At 67.1% G+C, this 19683-nt stretch overlaps 1 protein-coding gene and 2 non-coding genes across 6 annotated transcripts in view; 2 read left to right on the top strand and 1 right to left on the bottom strand.

Annotated features, from left to right (window-relative positions):
• Positions 1-19683, bottom strand: part of LOC117641634 (RNA-binding protein Musashi homolog 2-like) — a 73392-nt gene that overhangs the window by 12615 nt on the left and 41094 nt on the right. The window contains exon 1 of one of the 4 annotated variants that reach the window (XM_034379123.1): positions 7320-7463. The exons of 2 other annotated variants lie outside the window; for them this stretch is intronic. The gene's annotated coding sequence lies outside the window, so the exon portion shown is untranslated. Of the gene's footprint in view, positions 1-7319; positions 7464-19683 lie in introns of those variants that run through there. One more of the 4 variants, XM_034379125.1, reaches the window with a different exon arrangement.
• Positions 11167-11258, top strand: Trnai-uau. Its single transcript is given in 2 exon segments — positions 11167-11204; positions 11223-11258. It is a non-coding gene; the product is annotated as a tRNA-Ile (tRNA).
• On the top strand, positions 12750-12841 carry Trnai-uau. Its single transcript is given in 2 exon segments — positions 12750-12787; positions 12806-12841. It is a non-coding gene; the product is annotated as a tRNA-Ile (tRNA).

Here is a 19683-nt window from a genome sequence, read left to right as displayed (position 1 = left end):
ATCAGATATAATGGGGATGGACAGGGCAGGGAAGCCGAAACACGACAATCATTTTTTAAATCTGCGTATTCAGTTTTATTGCCGAGTTCACTGTGTATACTCGGGCGGGTTATTCCTATGCATTCCGAAACGCGTGCGGGCCAGAGGGCGAGATGGCCATGCACCAGGGTCGGGACCCAGCCACCGACGATACCCGTGGCGCCATCCCTCGGTGGATGCCGCAAGCTGTGCCAGGCGGCAGTTCACCCTAGGCTCTCTAGCACACCCCCGCGACGCGAGCTTGCACCGCCGCCACCACCCCTCCCTCCTCCACCCCCTCGGGGCTAAGCACGGCTGGCTCGGCACCATTGGTCGATACGTCCCTGAAGCGAGCGACGCCCTGCCATGGCCCTGCATCCGTAAGGGCTGCCCGCCCCAGCCGCCCCCACCCCCACATACCCGCACATGTTACCCCGCCGAGCTTCCGGATCCCCTTTTTCCCTTCACACTCGGCCCCGCCGCCCCGCGGCCCTTCGACACCTCGCCGCTTTCATTTTTAAACACAAAGCCGCGGCATGAGGGGCGTCGGCGGGCGGAAAACAAGCACCCGAAAAGGCAGCGGCTGGCATTGCGACCTGGCGCTGCGACGGGGCGGCCGGGCCTGGGGCCGGACGCGGCGTCGAAAAAAGGCCGCGGGGAGGGTCGTCCTTGCGCTTTATCCACGCGACGCTCTTCTATCAATAGCCGTGGCAGCCAAGCCGGGGCACCCCGCTGTAAGCCCCGCTGGACCCAGCGTTCTTTTGGAGGCAGCGCGAGGGGCGGAGCGCGGAGCTGAGGCCGTGCCAAGAGGCGGAGGGGAGGTCTTGCGTCTGGTGGACTCTGGTGGCACGCCGCCAAGCGACGGCCACGCTAAGCACCACCGCGACGACTCGCGGATCAATGACTGGACTTTTTCGCCCAGAGGCGAACGCCGCGCACACTGCCAAAGCGACAGCCCGCCGATTGAAAACGGAGCCCTGCCAGGAGCAACGCCAGAGAGGACCGCGCTGACGCACGCCGCCCCGGCCGACGGCATGCACTCGGCGTCGCGCGTCACAATCCGACCGAACTCGATTGGCAGCAAACCGAGGCCCTCGCAAAGCCCCTCACGTATCCTCCGCCCACGCGCGGACCCCGGCGCATACCCGGAGGCCCAAAGAAATCCCAAGTGGCCTTCTCCGCCTTCCGGGCCGTCGCCGAGTACCTCCCTTCCCCCGCACGTGCACCTGCGCGATAACAACCCCCACCGCGCCGCAACGCGCAGCAAGGCGCGGCCGCAAGGACAGAACTACACCCCGGCCACTTCTGCCCCCACCCCAACCAGTCCCCATGGCAACCACGTGACGGCCGAGGATGCGTTTGGAAAACACAGGGCGGATCGCCGTGGCCGCGGACGCGGCCCGAGGAGCGGCGAGATCGCCGACGTGCCACCACTTTGCGTGGCGCCAGGCCGCGGGACAGGGCAACGGCACCTGTGTGCTCGACGGGCAGCGGAAGCCGCCGCCTTCCTGTGCGCGACGACGCAGTACTGTACCCCTTCCGCCCAATCGGAGACGCCGGCGGTAATCGCGCCGCGGACGACACGGCGAGCGGCTCAAATACGGAGGCCAATTTTCAGGACAAACTTCCGCCGAGCGCTATCTCCACTCCACTCCGGCCGGCACCGCGCCGAGGCGACCGAGGCGAGGACCGAGGCGACCGGCACGGCGGCGGCGGGGCAGCGGCGCGGCGCACATGCATTTTATTCCCAGTCACGTTCCGCGAGAAGGCCCTCGGAAAAAGACGAGTCGGATCGGCCGGCCCCTCGGCAACGCCAATCCGGAGCGCGCCGCCGTGCCGCGCCGGCCTAGTCTGCCCGAGTCACTCTCTCCGGCAGCCAGTTCCTTCTTTTGCTTCGATTCCGCCCATTCCGCCACGCGCCGCCAAAGCAAGCACGCTTCACTTGACTGGGCACGCTCTGGCGCCGCCGCAGCACGCCGACCAGGCCGCCGTCATGCCAAAGCAAGCACGCCGTTTGCAGAGGGGGCCGCGAGGGCCGCGGGGGCAGGTGGCCCCACCGCCGCAGGCCGGGGGCGGGGCGCTTAGCGCTACGCAAAGACCGGGGGCATGACCTCCAGTGTCCACATTGAACACGCGGCGCGCGGCAGCGAGATAGCGTTTAAATACCCGCAGAGGGAGGCCGCGGCCGCGCGGGCTGCAGCGCTGCAGCGCCAACGACCCCCCAGCTAGCCGAGCTTGTCGCACCGCCAAGCGATTCGCTGCAACATGCGGGCGCATTGTGCCAGTGTGGGCACCGCGTGCACAGTGCAGCGCGCGCACCCAGCCACCCGCAGTGTAGTGGCCGCCGAGCCGCCGACAGGTTCGCGAAGCAGGTGCCGTGCGGGCTGGACAGGTGCCCCTGTACACTACACCCGAAAAACAAGGCTGAGGCATGCCGCCTACTTCTCGTTCTCTTTTCCCCGTTCCCCGCTGGACTTGGCAGTGTAGCCCCGCGCGGCTGAATGAATCCGCGGCACCGCGACGGCACCGCGACGCCTCGGGGAGCCGCGGGGAGCGGCGCGTCGTTAGTATTTTTGAGTTATCGTGTTGATGCGGGACCAAATTATTTTGGGACGCTGATTGGTCGGACGGACGCAGGCAGAGGCGAGGCAGCGCGCAGCCCAGCCTTCACCTGAGCAGCGACACACGACTCACACACCCTTTCGGTTCAAGGGCCGTCCGGGGAGAACAGGAAGAAGATGCTTCTCGAGCAGCAGCCCGCAGCAGATGCCCAGCCAGGCCGGCAGGCGGACGGGCAGGCAGGCCGGCAGCCAGGCCTCTCCCCCAGCAGACGACGCAAGGAGTCGCAGAAAACGAGACAAAAGAGTCTTCTTCAACCCTTCGCCTCGCTCCGCCTCGCCCTCGCCGCCTCGCGATCGATGCCGGGCCACGCACCGCAGGCAGGCCCGGCAGGCCCGGCACGCCCGGCACGCCGCCCAGTCATTACAGGCGTCAACCCGGCCGCGCCGCCTCGCTCGCACTCGCGGGGCGCGCGGCAAGGCGCGGCAAGGCGGCAGGGGTGCGAGAGAGACACAGGCAGCCGCCGCGCGCGCCAAAAAGTTGGGGACCGCGCCAAACACCCGCCGCCGTGTCCGGGCCGAGCGAGTCCACCCGCCGAGGCAGAATGGAGAGCAAGGCCGATGGCCGACCACCGCGGCGCCGGCCAGCACGGCCGCGCGCCGCCACGCCGCGAAGACGACACCTCTGGCCGACGGGCCGACGCGGAGCCGCGGGGGCACTTACCGCGGGCAGCGATCTGGAGCGGGCGTCCGGAAAGTGCACCGCAAAAAGTAAAAGAAGAGAAAGAGCGTCCTTTCCCACCGTCCGGGCCGTCCCGGGCCGTCCCGGCGCATCCAATCCAATTAGCTTATCCGGGCCGGCGGGCCAATCGACCGCCTAACGACGGCGCCAAAGGCTTGCGCGGCCGCGGGGGCCGCACGGCCGAAAAAGAGCCGGAAAAACGCCCCCACGGCCGCGCCGTCGAACTAGGCCGCGGCCGGGATTCGAACCCGGGCCGATCGGCCGCCGCGCGCCATGACGTCAGCGCGCGTCGCCACGCCGAAATCGATATCGCAGACCGAACCAAAGACGGCGGCATAGGCACGGCGGCGATGGCGGCGGTCCTGGGCAAGCACAAGCCTCCAAACATCCATGAGTCTGGAGCACCGCGCCGTGGCTGGCTGCCAGCCTGCCTGGCCGCCTGGCTCCGTGCTCTCGCCGTGGTGGCCACACAAAGAACTCGGGGGACCGACCGGCAACGCGCCATCTGCCGTCTGCTCGAGCGGCTCCACCCGGCGCGGCGCGGGACGGGACGGGGCGGACGGGGCGCGGGGCGGGCAGCACGAGTACCAGCCAGTGGCGTAGCAAGCGTCGCACCAGCCGAACCAGGTCAGCATCCATCAGGCATCGCGGCCGTTCGGCCGTTCGGCGGGCCGCCGGCGTCCAACGCGGGCCCAGCTGCCGGGGCTGCCGGCGAATTTGCGCGCTATTTCCGCCCTGCCGGTGAGCGCGGCGCGCGGAACGCCGCGGCACGCCGGGGCCATCGTCTAATTTTACAGGGAAAAGGGGGGAAAGGACATACGAGCGGTCGCGTGCCGCGCCTCAGCGAGAAACCGGGGGAAAAGAGGGGGGGGGGCAGGTGTGCTGCAACAGTCCCTCCCCGGGGAGCCCCCTGCCCGGCCTGCCTCTCAGACTTGCAGTGTGCACGTGCCCCCGGGCGATCGGACGGTAGACAGACAGACACACACACCCCCGGGTTAGGCCCGCTGGAGACAAAGGCGAGGCGAGGCCGAGGAGACATCGCGCAGCTCGCGTGGCTCGCGCAGCAGCCATGTTGATCCAAACTGCACGGTCAGAGCACTCTGTGCAGAGCAGTGCGGAACAAAGACAGCGAGCCGGCGAGCGGACGGAAGACAGCCAGACAGACCGCCACGACCTCCCGTAGTACCGCCAGGACCGCCAGGTCAGACCGTCCGCCCGCCTGTCCTCCGCTTCGCCAAGAGCCTTGCACAGGCTGGCTGCCCTGGCTGCCCGCCTGCCCTGCCGTTGAGTCGGCGGCTGGCGGCTCCAGGAGGAGAGGGGCGGGGGGCAGTACGGAAGGTAGGTGGTCCCCTCTCCCCCCTTCCAAATTTTTGGGGTCCTTGCTAAATCCTCGTCCTCTCGGTCGGCCGGCCTCACGGTCGGGGTCGGTCGGCGGTCGTTCGCCAAAATCTTTTTATTGCAAATCTGTGACAAAGCGCGCGCGCAACGCGGCAACAGCGCCTGGACCTCCTCCACCTCCTCGGGCGTGGCGCCCGGCCCGGCGGCCCCGCTCGGTCGACGGCGGCACAGCGACCGCGCAGCGCACCAAGACCTGGCAGATAGTTCAATCAGCTGATCGGCTGGTAGCGGCCCGCCGCGCCCCGCCACGCCACGCACTAGACCGGCCAAGGACTCTAACCACTTTCCATTTCACCCAGCGCTCCACGCTCCAGCACGCACCGCGCAGCACAGCGAGGCTGGCGGCGTTCAGCAGCGACACTGCAGCAGCGGCAGGGCCGACAGTGTGCCTGCATCTCGCTGAACCTGGAGCAGGAGGCAGGCCGGCCGTTGTTCCTGGACAACGCCCCGCCTGGCCTGGCGGGCCTGGCCGCCGCCTGCGCCGCGCCGTGACCAGCCCGTCAAGGCTGGGCCGAGTCGGGCCGGTACGCCTCGACACCTTTCCCTCGCCAGAGTTGTGTCCTGTTACTGTCCTAATCCCCGGCCCCGCCCACGCACAACAAGGCCCCCGAGACCCCCGCCGACCGTCACGACAAGGACCCAATCAGTGGTGCGCCGCCGCGACTCGAACCACTGAACCCGGGCCCCGCGGCGCCGACGTGAAACGCAGCCTCGCCGAGCAGACAGCCCAGCCATTCCGCATCTCTCTCGCACCCTAACGAGGCGCCCCTCGAGTGCGACAGAGACAGAACGGCCGACTCGGCAGGCGCCCGATCCGGAAGTACTCGAGCACGGCCGTGTGGTTTCTTTTCCCGCCGTAATCCTGCTACACATTGCAGACCGTGCCAAAGGGGTTCTCGGACGCATCCTGGACAGGACGACCGGCGGGCCGGCGGCTGACCGACCGACCGGTGGACTCCGGGGGAAGGTGAGGCGGGCAGGGGGCCGGCGCGCCGGCTGACCGTGGGTCTTACCCCCTCCTCCTCCTTCCTGTGCGCCGAGTGCGCCGTGCGGTTCGACGACATGGCCCTCTCTCTCGCACTCGTTACTTTTCGAAGACGGTGTGCCGGACCCAACTCGTCCTGGCCGATGACTCGCTGCACAGCCTTTATCCCGCCAGGTCCACCCACGCAGCGCGAGGCGCGCACGGCGCAGCCACGCAGCCGGGAACAAGTCTTTAACGGCTACGAATAAAAAGAAAATAAACCGAGAGCAACGCTCTGCCCGCTCGGCCTACGCCCCACACAATGCCACATACAGGCCGCCGCCGCCGCCACCCCGCCAGCGACACCTCCAGGAGGCGAAGCGGGCAGGACGCGCGGCGGGCTGCGTCCGGAAAAGTGCGCACGCCACTTCCGCCTGCATCGGCCTGCAGCCGCCGGGACGACGCGCGACGCGCACAAAGGGGCCACTTTTTACACGCAGCCGAGAGCGGGGAGCCGAGCCAGTCAAGCCACCCCGGCGAGCCGCCTTCTCTGAACCACCCCTAAGCGGCAGTCCGCGGCCGTGGTGCAATGTCTGCCCGTCCGTCTGTCTGTCCGCCAGGTATGACAACACAATGAGGAGGAAACCGGAGCAGCGGACAGACAGACAGACGGACGGACAGGCGGGCAGGCAGGCAGGCCGGCGGGAAGCCCGAGCTGGCGGCCAGTACCACACCAGGTGAGGGACACGCACCACTTCACATCCCTGCCTGCTTGCGCTGCTTGCCATGCCTGGCCGTGCCGAAAAAGAAACAAAAGAGGAGCCGGCCAAGCGCCGCCAATACTTCTCCATTTCAATTTTAAATTCGGCCGCTTCCGCCTCGGAGATGAAAAGAAAAATTAAACCTCCCCGAACGTCACGAAATTCCAGGCCGGCGCCGGGCATGACGCACTGACGTTGTGGCTGCAACATCCACAAAATTGAAAATTGAATTGAAGGAGTTTGAATTGGCTGGCCGGACTGCCATTCGGACCGAGACTTCTGCGAAAGGCGACAGCAGCCCCCGAGTTGCACAGCGCTTGCGCAACGTCGCAACGGCCAGCCCCTTTTTGCAAGTCGCGCCACAAACGCAAAAACGAAAACTGTCTTGCCATGCTGCCATATCGGCACGCCGAGGGGGCCCAGGGCCCAGGCAGGGGCCCCGGCAGGCCGGCGGCCAGCATCTCGCATCGCAGCATGCCGTGGACACCGCAGCCTCAACAATCGCCCAGCGCCGGTCCGCGTAAACAAAGGAGTGTCCGTCCTTCGCGACGCCGGCACGGATCGCCCCGTCGTCGCCTCCGCCACTGGCTGCACGCCCCGCGGCTGCTACGCCCTTGGAGGCGACGCCGATCGCCGAGCCCCAACCCCGGGGCTCCAAAACAGCGCACTGGCCTCGCCGCAGCGCAGCGCGCAGCGCCGCCAGGCCGACCATAACCTAGCTTCACGGCGCGGCTCCGCGGCTCCGCAAGCCAAACAAAGACGCCGCTGGTCGACGGCGTCCTCGACGCGCCGTGCCTCGCCCCGGGACCGCGTCACCGACGACGACACCGCCAACGACGCCGGCCGCGACCACGCACAAATCACTGGAAAACACTCACACAATCTCCTTGTAAACACTTGCGACGGCGGACGAACTGTGGTACGCCGGGAACGCAAGAGATCAGCACCAAACTCGCGCGCCAACTGAGCTCTGAGCTCTTTCCCAGTCTGTCGAGCCTGGAGCGGTGGGGGGAAGCACGGGGCAGAGGCGGCGCGGGGAGGGCGGCGCGGGGCGCGCGGGGCTAGGTGGGGGAGGGGAGGCGCGCTGCTCAACTGTTCGCTCCGCCGCCGCTGCTGCCGCCACCGCCGCAGTCCGGAGCGCGGCAGCGCGGCTCCCCTTGCCAGCCTTGCCAGCCGCGGCCGCGGGGGAGGAGGGGGCGGCGGGGGCAGGGGGTGGGGGCGGAGGGGCGGCGGAAGGGGCCCTTCCTCTCTCCTTTTACTCCGCACAGGACCAGAGACCAGGCCCCTCGGTACGTACGCACCACGCCGTGCCATGCCACGCCACGGCGGTGTGGCACGGCACCCCACGAAGCCCCGCGGGTCCTCGCCGCCTCGCCAGCCCAAAACTTTGAAATAAAGATCCTGGGCCCGCGGCCCGCTTCGTCGGCGAGGTCAAACATGGAGTAGCAGGACCATCAGCGGCACCCCTTTCCGCGCTGCGGACCGCGGGGTTGCGGGTTCGAATCCCCCCGCGCCGGGGGCCGGCAACATTTTATTTTTCCGATCTATTTTTTGGCTGGCGTTGGCCGATGTTGAATGGGCGACAGCGGCGACAGGGACGGCGACCGGTGGTGTGCGAGAGAGCGCGCGATGGACGCGGCTCCGCGGTGCTGGGCCTGGGCCGCGCTGGCCGCACGGGTCGTGACCGTGACAGAGAAACTAATCCCCTCCCCCTCCCCCAACCTCCCCCAGCCGTGCTCGCCGCCCCGCCGACCCTCCCCGCCGGCCCCCGTCGCCACCCCCTCGGCCTCCAAGTACTGCACTGCGTATTTTGGTTTTCGCAGCTTCCCTTCTCTCCTCTCCGCCCTTCGCTCGCTCCGCAGCTCCCTCTCTCCCTTCGCGCCCAGCAGGGCAGGCAGGGCCCAGCAGGGGACGGCCCTCCCGATAAACTACCGCCGCGCCCTGCCTGCCTGCCTGCCTGCCTGCCTGTCCATGGAGAGCGGCCAGAAAAATTACAAACGGCTCTCGGGGTCCGACCGATTTTCCCACCCCCGGCGTCGGGGTAGGCAAGGCAAGGCGATCCGCAGCACGCAGACCCGGACAGAATTTAGGAGCCCACCCGCAAAGACGGAGAGTGTTGGCCGAATTTCGCGTCCAAAGAAAACAGGCGAGCCCGCTGCGCGCCACGCCTGCGCCACGCGCTGCGCCACGGGACGGGGACGGGCGTGGGTAAACCACCCTATTCCCCGCAGTTTCGACCAGCAGCACCCTCCTGGAATTGGGCGGAAAGCCTTGAGAGAGAATTCTGGGGGCGGCCAAGGCTGCCAGGGCTGCCTGGTCCGCTACGTGTACACAGACAGCGAGGGCCGCGGCGGTCGAGACGAAGACCAGGTACGACCAGGTGAGTCACTTGAAGCCAAGCGCGCGGGGGTCTTGGCGACCAGCCGCAGTCCGACAGCCGCCCCTCCCCTCCCCTCCTTTCTCCTCCAAAAGAAAGGCGACGTTGCCGCGCGGCGCTTTAACCGTGATGAATCGCACGTGCGGCGCGGCAGGGCTGGCGGGGCCGATTCCGGATATTCCGGGCAGTGCCGTCTCTCTCGCACCCGCGGCTCATCCTGTCGGGGTGCGAGAGAGACGGCGGACTCGGACTGCACGCAGGCCGCCGCGGCCGGAGCAGCGCCAGCCAGCAGGGCGGCAACGCCGCGCTCCAACCCCTAGCGTTGTCCTCGGCCTAAAACGCCACCGAGGCCGTGCGGCCGGAGGGCGGCTGGAGAGCCCCGCGCACTTGGGCCCCACCGCCCGCATGCTGCAGCAGCACGGGGTGCGTCAGGCACTCTCTGGACCTGCCTGCGGTGCTGCAGGCTGGTGCGGCTGGTGCACACGGACGCCGCCATCGCGGACCCTTTAAAGGTCACTCACACCGCCACTCCCCCTCCCCCACCCCCGAGGGTGCCGCTACCGTGCCGCGCCGTGCCACGCCGTGCCACGCCGTGCCCTGCACACATGACAACAGCGCAGCCTCCCCTCCTGCGGCACGGACTACGGCACGGACCCCAACGCGGCGAACGCAGCGCGCAAGATGGAATCAGCTGCTGGAAGTGCTGGAGTCTGCTGGAACACACAATTCATCGGCCGTGACGCCCTGCCCGCCAGTGTGCCCGCCCGCGGAGCAGCAGCGCAGCAGTGCCCAGCGAAATAAATCTTGGAAAATGAAAACTTCAACTTTCCCCCATTACACCATTACACCACAGCCCCGGCACCGCTGTGCGGCAGTGCGGCACCGGGCACTGCAGGATTGTTTTTTACGCCCGTCTGAAAATAGCGCGTTCGTACAGCCCGCAGCGGGGCCCGGACTCAGGGTTCCGCTGGAACCTGCACTGGAAATCGTCGCGGCCTCCCCGTCATCCCAGTGTCGCCGCCGTCGCGGGCGTCGCCGCAGATGCGACGTTCGTTCTTCCGTGACGACACTCGCCCATTTTCCCTTCCCCAGAATGCACCGAGGTAAATAGGAGGGCCTTGATCGCCTGCGTGGCGGCGTGGCGCAGTCAGTGCCTGGCGCTGCCGGGCGGGTGGCGCGAGGGGGTGGCGGGGCGCGGAGTCTCTGGCGCGCGGGGTATCGCGGCCACCCTCTCGCCGACACGGCGCGGTGCTGCCCCGCCAGGGCCAGGCCCGCCAGGCCGCCACCACGCAACAGAAGGAAGGAACAACACTCCGATCAATGAGGCGGCGGGGCGAGGACGCGGAATTTACAGCGAGGATCCCCGCCGCGGGGAGTATCGACGACTCCGAGTGACACGCGCGCTGTCGATACCCCCCGCGGAGACACGGCCGTGACGGCGACGGCCCCGAGACCGCAGACGTCGCACGCCGTGCACCGGAAGCGGCCGGGAAATGCGACGCCGTGTCATCCAACGGCGCCCCCAGCCGAGTGATTCCGAAGGGCCGTTCAATCGCTCTGTCTCCCACACCCTCGGGTACGCCTCGTGAGTGTGAGGGAGACAGCGACGAAATGATCCTGCGGGATCGCTCCGCAGGGTACTCGTCCGACTCGACGGTACCGGACAGGCTAAGTACGGCTTCACCCTGCTTCGGCCCCGGCCCGCAGGCCCGGCCGCCCCACGACCACCATAGAGTGGCCACCTGACCGCAGCGTCACTAGGGTTGCCAACCGCCTGGGATTAGACGAGACCACGTCCCACTAAGCCGGTTCGACAAAAAGTTGGCCCCTGCGGGGTACGCGATGCTCGGGAAAGGAAAGGGCTGACCCTTCACCGCGCCCCCAGGCCGGCAGGGCTGGGTTGGTCCCCGGGGAGGCGGTCACGGCCACGCCACTGCCACGCCACGGCCACGCAAGCTTGTCCGCGCCGCCAACCAGCCAACTGCCCCTCGCCGGCGCCGCAGTTGCCGTCATCTTGCCGTCCTCGAAGGCCTGGAACGCCCGCGCCGTGGTGCTATATTTGTGGTGGTCGTCCACTGCCGCAATCTCTACGCGGCGCGCGCGGCCCGGCGGCCCGGCCCCGAGCACGTCGTAGAGGCCCTGGCCGTCTCGCCCGCACTCACCGGACGCAGCAGGCCAGCCAGTGGAAGCGAAAGCGAGCACCCGAAGCGAACGAAGTGGCCGAAGAAGGGTCAGGCGGGCCTCTTTGGCCTTTCCCGTGACCGGACCCTCGCCGGCCCTCGGCCCCGGGGCTCCCGGAACCGACGGCAGGACAAAAGTGCGACCGGACGCCGCCGATTTCACCGCCCGCCCCAGTGGCGCAATCGGTTAGCGCACGGTACTTATAGACAGTAGGTCGTGAGCGATGCCGGGGTTGTGAGTTCGAGCCTCACCTGGGGCACTTTTTTTGTGGTCAATAAATGATCTCCTTTGGTGTCTCACGGTCCTTAGCCGGGGTCCGCACGTCGGCATGTGGTTTAGCGGCGTCGGTGCGACGGGGCGACGCGGGCCGATTAGAAGGGGTTTGGAGGCATGCCAGTCGGTGGTCGCAGTAGTACAACTGCCACAATACGTCAAGTGGCGGTGCGCGGCGGGCGGCACATTGGGCGGCACAGTGGGCAGCACAACGACGCAACTGGCTGGGCGGCCGCGCGGCCCGGGGCAGTTACGCCGGCGCACTTGCCGAGCACGTGGCCGCCCTGCCGCCGGTGTGCCGTGCCAACGATCTTAGCGCGGTGTCACATCTCGAGTTCATTGTCGCGCTTGTAGTGGAGGGGCCGAAGGGGAAGAGGGGCAGCGCGACGAGCAACGACTGTTCGCACGCCGCGGCCGCGACGGCGACGTGCTGCTGCACCGCAGAGCTACAAGAACCGCGCGCGCGTCTCGCTGGCGGCGTCTGCTCACCTTTCCGAGACCGCGCGCGGCAAAAATTTGAAGTTACGGCATTTGTGGCGGCGGCGCTGCGGCGTGCCAGGCCTGCCGCAGTAAATCCATCGCCGAGATGGCCTGCCCGGTACACTGCCGGTGCAGCACTCGGTGCAGTTTGCAGTTCCGAGAGCAGCCAACTGCAGCAACAGCCGGCGCCGCGGCGTGGCGGCGAGTGACGCAACCGCAACGGTACACTAACGCGCATCTCCCCGAGAACACGGCCGTCTCGAAGGAGGCGGCGGCGCTGAGAGGCCATCACCTGGCAGGCCGTCAAACTCCCCTGCCGACGGCCCAGACGGGGCGACGTGCCGGGACGGCTTCGGCGGCAGGGCCTCCATGGGGGCGCCGGCGACGTCTCTGACCGCAAGGCGCGCCAAAAAGGAGCAGGAGAAAGGGGCCGGCCCGGCGAGGAGGGAAGTCGCCGGGGAAGGATCGTGAAGTCCCGGCTCTATTTCCGAGCAGCGGTCCTTCCCTGTCTGTCTGCCTGTCCGTCCGCCCGCCGTCCACTCGGCACTGCCTCCCTTCGGGTCTCCCTTCGGGCCCTTCGTGTGTCACTCGCCCTTATTCGCAGCACATAAAAGGGCCGAAGCGCTGTCCACTCTGGCCGATCAACAGCGCGGACGTGGCCGCCGCGTGCCGGCCGTGCCGGCCGTCCCGTCCGGGACGTCAACGTCCATGGCGATGGCGCCAACAGGTCGACAGCGTGTCAACACGAAAGCGCACGATAGCACGGCCTGCAGCACCACGTGCAGCACGAAGGCGAAGCGGTCCGTCACGGAAGTGCCGTGCGACTCGCCGGAGAGCGCCCCGTGGGGCTTTCCGTTCCGGGCCGCCCCGCCGCGCCGTCCTCGTCCTCTGGGGCTCCGGGGATTGGATTAGCATTAGTAGCGGCAGGGGGCTGCCCGCCTGCCCCGCCCTGCCCCGTCCGGCTACTGCTGGACCCGGAGCGCGTCCACCTGTGCCCGCCCCAGTGGCGCAATCGGTTAGCGCACGGTACTTATAGACAGTGAGTCGTGAGCGATGCCGGGGTTGTGAGTTCGAGCCTCACCTGGGGCACGTATTTTTTTTTACCCGCACCGACGTCTCTGGGGAGAGCTCAGGTGACCACCACAACGTAGGCGGCGGGGCAGGTCAGGCGTGGCGGGGAGGAGGCGGTCGCGTGGCGGCGCGGCACGGCACGCCAGGTGCATGTGTGTGTGAACACGTGCGTGACGGGCGCAGCACCAAAGCACACTCAGTGCGCGAGGCGCGAGGCGGGAAAGAGGGGGCGGGGCAGGAAGGTCTTCGGACACGCCGGGGCAGGGCAGCCAGGGCCCGACGGCCAGCTCGGTGGCTCTCGTCTAGTCGAGTCTAGCCGAGTCACGGTTTTCATTAGGCCCCTTCCAGGCAGGCACCACCCCGTCGGTAGTGGAATCCGAATTGGAGACGGCGACGCCAAACTTGTTGGCGCGGGGATTGGCTGCCGAGGCCGCGGCGTCGTCATCGCCGTGCCAGAGGGGTCGCGGTGGTCGCGGCGGCGTGGCGGCGCGGCGGGGACGGGGTATAGTAGCGGCACTACTCCGCGCCGGGAGAGACTCTGGAGCGCCCTCGCCCTTGCAGCGTCCTGCTCGCCCCTCTCGTCTCGCGCGCCGGCCTTGCGGGGCTCGACGGGGTAGTCCCGCCCCGCCGCGCCCCGCGATGCGCGCACCGTGTTCCGTGTTCCGCAGCAGCCCGCGCACGCCAAATATTTTCAAATTTGCGGCGGAACATGCGGGAATGAGGGCACGCCGCTGCAGGCCGCGAGCACGGCGGCCACTCCGCGCATCGGGCACCCCGGTCGTGTACGAGCACCGCATGAAGATCTACTGCCGCCGCCAGCACCGCCAGCACCACCGCCACCTGCAGCAGCGCCGGTCTGTCTCTCTGGCAGCCATGAGTGCGAGAGAGAGCCCTCCCCGCAAGGCCAACATGAGGGACGGGCGCGGCGTGCCCCAGCCAGCAGCATCCGGGCTAATGCGCCGACAACAACGGCCCCAGCACCCCGGACCCCGACCCCAGCGACCCCGGCACAGCGACGCGCTTCGCAACCATTTTCCCGCCCACTTCCGCGAGGGCCTTCGGGGCGCTTCGCCCGAAACGGCAAGGACACGTCGGGTCGAGTGAGGCAGGGCGGACGGACAACGGGAGCAGCGAGAGGTGAAGCCCCCCCCCCTCTTTCCGCCGTCTCACTGGGTTCACACCAACGCGCTAATCTTTCCAGGCGCTACCCGCGCGCAAACTATTAAAACTTTCGCGACTCAGTGATTTCGGTCGGTCCTATCGTTGTTGGAGATGAATCCCGGGCCATTCCACCCTAGGCGTCGTCGTCGTCGTCGGGCCAGGGCGTGCCAGCACTGCCAGAGACGCTCATTCCGAGTGCAAAAGCCTCTTTCTATTCATGCACCCCTTCCCCTCGCCTCCCCTCCCCGTCCAGGCCCTTTCTTCACACAAGATTCATTGCCCCCGATGAGAAAAGCGGAGGGGGTGGTTCGGAGCGGTATGTGGGGGAGGCGGGGGCGGCGGGGAGCAGGAGCTACAAACAGCGGCGCGGCCAGCAGGGCGCAGTCTCTCTCGCACTCATGGGGCGACCCGTGCGGGTGCGAGAGAGACAGAGCGAAGAGACGCCGCTGAGCCTGCAGCGGCCCCACTTGGACCGGCCATCCCCAAGCGAGTCGCGGCCCGCCAACGACTTACGCGAGTTTTGACAGAAAGGGGGCGAGAGAGAGAGCGCCGCCCGGAGGGCCTCTCTCCAGTGGCAATATGGGGCGGACGCTGCTGGCTCGTTCCGAACGGCTCTGTCTCTCTCCCACCGCTGCGGGCCGGCCCCTGCGAGCGACAGAGACGTGCTGTTCCCGGAATCTGCCCGGGCTCCACCAAAAACGGCGGAATTGCTCTTGATATTCGCGGACTGTCTAATGACCCGGGGAGGCGGCGGCGGAGACAAAGAGGCCAATCTGGAAGAGGAGAGGGGGGGGGGGGAGCACCGCGCCGAGGCCAGCACTGGAACGGCGGTCCGCTCAAATATTGCCCCGCCGGTTTAAATACTCGGCACACACCGCACCGCGCGCGCCGCACGTGGAGCACACCCTGGAGGACGTCGTGGAGGACCCGGTGCGCTCCCCGCAGTGCTTTTTTGTCTTGTTTGATAAGGGGAGGATGGCGACGCGATTGGGGCTCGGGGGCCCGCCGCCCCGCCCCGCCCCGCCCGGGTCCGGACGCGCGCCCAGGAAATGTCAAAGGCACCCTCGAGGAGGACGCGCGCGTCAAGGGGCGGCGCCAGGGAGCACCGGGGCGGAGCGGCGACGCGACGAGTGGCTTGTAAACACGGCCGGTCGCCTCGCCGCCGATTCCCTACACTGCCACCGCGCCACCGCGCCCACTGGAGGCCGCGGCGGGGCTCTCGACGAGGCCATGACTATGGATGTGTGTCAAAGGTGGAGCGGCATGCTGCAGCACAGCGTCGGGGGCGGTCGGGGGCGGTCGGGGGCGGTCGGGGGTGTCTCGGTGGCTGCGGACTGCGGGGGCGGCTGCGGCGTCGCCAAGCAGGGTCAGCCCTTCCGCCCTTCACGCGGCGGGACTCCATATCAGATTTTGCGCGCCGGGCGGGGCGAGGAGGGCGCGGAGGGCGCGGAGGGCGCGGAGGGCGAGAGGGGCGCCGAGATGGTGGAGACGGTCGCCGCTTTGTTCTCGGGACAAAGCGGGGTACGCGCAGAAAAAGAAGGGCCGGCTCGCCGGGCGGCTGGAGCGGCTGGAGCGGCTGGAGCTGGACGCGGAATGAAATCGTGCAGTCCGAGCGTAACTTCAGCGAGACGCTGCGCTGCGCCGCGGCGCAGGGTTTCCAGCGAGAGTCGAACCAAGCGTCGCGTGCTCCGTCGGGAAATTTAATTAAAAACAAAATCAGATTTTCCCCAAAGGAAAGCAACAAAAAAAAGTGCACCTGCCGACTCTCCCAGTTTACGAGGCACTTCCCTCAAAAGTGCTGCGTTTACGAGCGGTTTAAGACACGGGGTGTCGCGCGAGAGTCTCTCTTCCCCCCCCCCTCTCCCTCCCTCCCTCCGCCCCCCAGACCCACTCACCACCGCACCGTCGTCCTGCAGGTCCTGTAGCAGGAGCACAAGGCGAACGTCCTTACCTGCAACAAATTAGGAGGGCCAATCAGTGCGGGCGGCAACAAGAAGAAGGAGAAGAAATGAAACACCTTCCCTTGTCGGGCACAGCGCCAGCGGGACATAAATCTGGCGCCTCTCTCTCGCTCCCCCGCCCTCTCTCTCTCTCTCCCTCCTCCCCCGCGCGATACACCTTCATTATCGGAGGCAGTCTGGCCGAATTGAGGCGCGCGGGAGACGAATCAATTCCCTCGACACGAAGGACCGGCCAGGGCGGGGCGGGGCGGGGCGGGGCGGGGCGAGGGTCCGAGCAGTCCATAGCGCAGAGAGCCGCAAAACGGGGGAAATTGGGCGAGCGGGGTGTCGCCCTGTGTCGCTGCAGGAGCCGCCGCACACCCTCAGGCAGGCCAGGCCAGCCGGGCGACTGACTGGCAGAAATGTCACCCCAGCAGCCCTGGCCGCCCCGGCTGCACGGCCGGCCCTGCGGTGACAGCCCGGCTACTTTTTCCCTTTATTATTTCCAACAAAAAGAGGGGAAAATAGCACGAAAAGTAGAGGAAAAAGTGCACTTTTGCCGATGCCTCTTGGCGGCACACACGGCAGTTTCTCCGCAACTTTGGCGAGGCGCCACGGCGCACGCTCGGCGGGTTCGGCGGTGACGCAGAGTGACGCAGAGTGACGCAGGGCGACGCGGCATGGAGAGCCCCGCGCCCCAGCTGCCGGCGTGACTGGCCGAAACCGCGAGCCCTTCCTACCCCGGCCGCGGCGTGTCTGGCGTGTCCTTCGAGGGCATTTCGCAATCTCAGCAGATTAATGGCACTGCAGGGCGTGATGCCGCCACGTCCGGCACGGCGATCGAGACGACCTCCAGGCTCCACCGCACAGTGGGCCAGAGGACCGGTGGAGCGGCCAAAATGATAGACGCGTTTTGAGCTACAGAGTCGCTAAATGGGACTCGAACCGAACGTGTGACCCCACCAATGGATTGCTCTCCGAACGAGGAATCCATTGGTGGGGTCACACGTTCGATTCGACTCTGTAGCTCAAAACGCGTCTCGAATTTTGGCCGCTCCACCGGTCTTCTGGCCCACTGTGCACCGTCCAGGGCCCGCCGGTCGGCAGGTGGAGAAACCGCCGCGGAGGAGCAGCCCCACCCCTGTTCCCTCGGTTCCCTGTTCTCGTACACCAGTCACCATCCCGCCCAAAGTACCAGCGCAAAGTTGGCAAAGCGCATGGAGATAAGCGTTTTGCATGGCCGCCTCCGGGCCGAGCCTCGCACCAGCCCGTCGCCGTACTCGTCTCCGCGAGTTCACCAAGACCGCCCTCCCACTGCCCCACCACGCCCCACAGTGGGCCAGAAGACCGGTTGAGCGGCCAAAATTCGAGACGCGTTTTGAGCTCCAGAGTCGCTAAATGGGACTCGAACCGACCGTGTGACCCCACTAATGGATAGCTTTCCGAACGAGGAATCCATTGGTGGGGTCACACGGTCGGTTGGTGTCCCGTTTAGCGACTCTGGAGCTCAAAACGCGTCTCGAATTTTGGCCGCTCCACCGGTCTTCTGGCCCACTGTGCGCCCCCCGGCCCGCCAGGGAGATTCCGGCACTATTTTTATCCCCAATAATCCTCCGGCCGATCCCCAGAACGACCCCCTCCGCCCCCCAACCCGCGAGGCCGCTCTTGTCCGCCAACGGCCCAACGGACACAGCAGCATGCCGCGCCACGCCCCGCGCATTCGCATTGCCATTCCCATCACATTCACATTACTATTCGGGGCTGTCTCTGTCGCACTCGCGGCACGCCCCACCCCGCCCCGCCGTCATGCATCCAATGCAATGGCAATGCAATCGCCCAGTGTACCGCCACCAATCCCGGCGCGCGGCGTGTGATTTTATTAAAAGGAACAAATCAAACAGCGGCACGCAGACAGGAAAAAGCGCGCGGGATTCCACCGCCAACGCCATGGCGCGCGGCCGGGGCGCTCTGCTTTGTGTTGGATTGAATCCGGCAGTGTCTGCCGGGCCCGGCCCCCACCGCTGCAAAGTGTTTATCGCCCCCATTTGGCAGAGGGACGGCAGCCAGCGCCGGCCAACGGCCAATAAGAAACTTGGCGTCGCACTATTGGGCCGATGAGGCAGGCTGATCCCGAACGGGGGTCTCGGTCCTCCGTCTCTCTCGCACTTGCACGGGACGCCCCAGGAGTGCGAGAGAGAAAGAGCGGCTGAATCAGTGTCCTCGCGGCGACAGAAGGGGAGGCCCTAATCAGAAGCCCGATTGCCTGGCCGCCGTAAAGCACGCCGTCAAGCAGCACGGCGGCGAGGAAGCCGACTGCGACCTGCGGTCGGTCATCGCGTGGCTCCCCTCCCGCCACAGCCAGGTGGGCGGGCATGGAAGCCCAGGATCACCCCTCAAACAGTCCTCGAACCGTGCAGAGCAAGTCAAGTACGTGAGCGCAGTGGTCCAGCAGTCAAGAGCCCCCGCGCGGTAGGCCGCCCGGCCGGCAGCCGTGCCCGCCCGCTGCAGCGCTGCCTACCCGACGGGCGCCTCTTGAACTTGACTTCGCAAACGCGCGCCGCGACTGCTGCGGAACAGAGGCGGGGAATCACACTCCATAGGGAAGGCAGGCTAACGGAAGCACAAAAGCATGAGTTCGAAACCCGGCCTGGATAGGACGCTGTGGCCGCCAAAAATCAGCCACGGTTCGTCACCACTTTGACCAACTTGGCAACAAGTCCGAACCCCTCAAATTCACAAGTACTCTTTTATGTATGTATTCGTACTTGGTGGTTTTCATGTCCAGACTGGTCCTCGGCCCGCTGCAACGCTGCGCCGCCACCCCGCCCGTCCGCCGCTCCAGCCGCGGGCGTGGGGTATTGCCGCGCCGCCCTTCCGACGATACCCCCCGCCCGCGCTCCGCCTTGCCGCCAAATTCCGCGGGGTAATTAAATTGGGCAAAACTTGACGCGGTGCAGTGGAGTGGCGGAGCGCGCCTCTTGGGCCTCTGGGCCCCGGAGCGTCCGAGAGCGCCCCGTTGGCCGGTGGGAGCCTCCAAGCGGGGAAAATAGAAATGATCGTCTCCTCGCGGGCCGCAGGGGCGGGGGGCTGCGGGGGCCGCGGGGGCCGCGGGGGTCGCCGATGATGCCGAAGTTGGCCGAATACTGGGTCGGTCGGAATGGTGCACGGGCCATTCAGCAAGTTGGGCGGTATAGTGTAGTGGCTGGCTTGACTGGCTGGGCGCCGGGCGGGCCGGCCCCGGGCCCCGGCGGCCCAGGCGCTTACAGCTGCTTGTCTGCCTGCGCCTGATTGGCCAGCGCGACTATTCAAACAGAATTACACAAACTTGCTGGGCCACGTCCGCGCGTCCTCGCCGAGCTCCACAAGTAGTGAGCACTAGTTCGCAGACAGATAGGACCCGCAGGCAGACAGACAGGCGGACAGGCAGGCAGACTGACGGGCCGACAGACATACAGTCTCTCGAGGCGACTTGCCACGGCGACGGCGGACAGGAGGCTGACAGACATGCAGTGTTTCCAAAGGAATACCCTGAGGGCGCATTATAATCCGATAAGTGCCGCCGAGTCACGCAGCCCGAGTCCTACAGTGTAAGGAAGCGCCGAGGAGGTGGAGGGGGAGGAAAAGGGGGTGGGGGAAAGGGGAGAGAGGTACCAGGCTGTGCCAAGCGGCTCCCCGCGCCATGCGCCACGGGGTGCACCACATTAAGCCGCGCTCATACACATGCACTCCCTCACACTCACATATAAAAGGCGCACTTCC

The sequence above is a fragment of the Thrips palmi genome, unplaced genomic scaffold, assembly GCF_012932325.1.
Source record: "Thrips palmi isolate BJ-2018 unplaced genomic scaffold, TpBJ-2018v1 HiC_scaffold_15, whole genome shotgun sequence".
Lineage (NCBI taxonomy): Eukaryota > Metazoa > Arthropoda > Insecta > Thysanoptera > Thripidae > Thrips > Thrips palmi.
The sequence above is the reverse complement of the archived record's forward strand: the minus strand, read 5'-3'. Positions and strand labels throughout refer to the sequence as shown.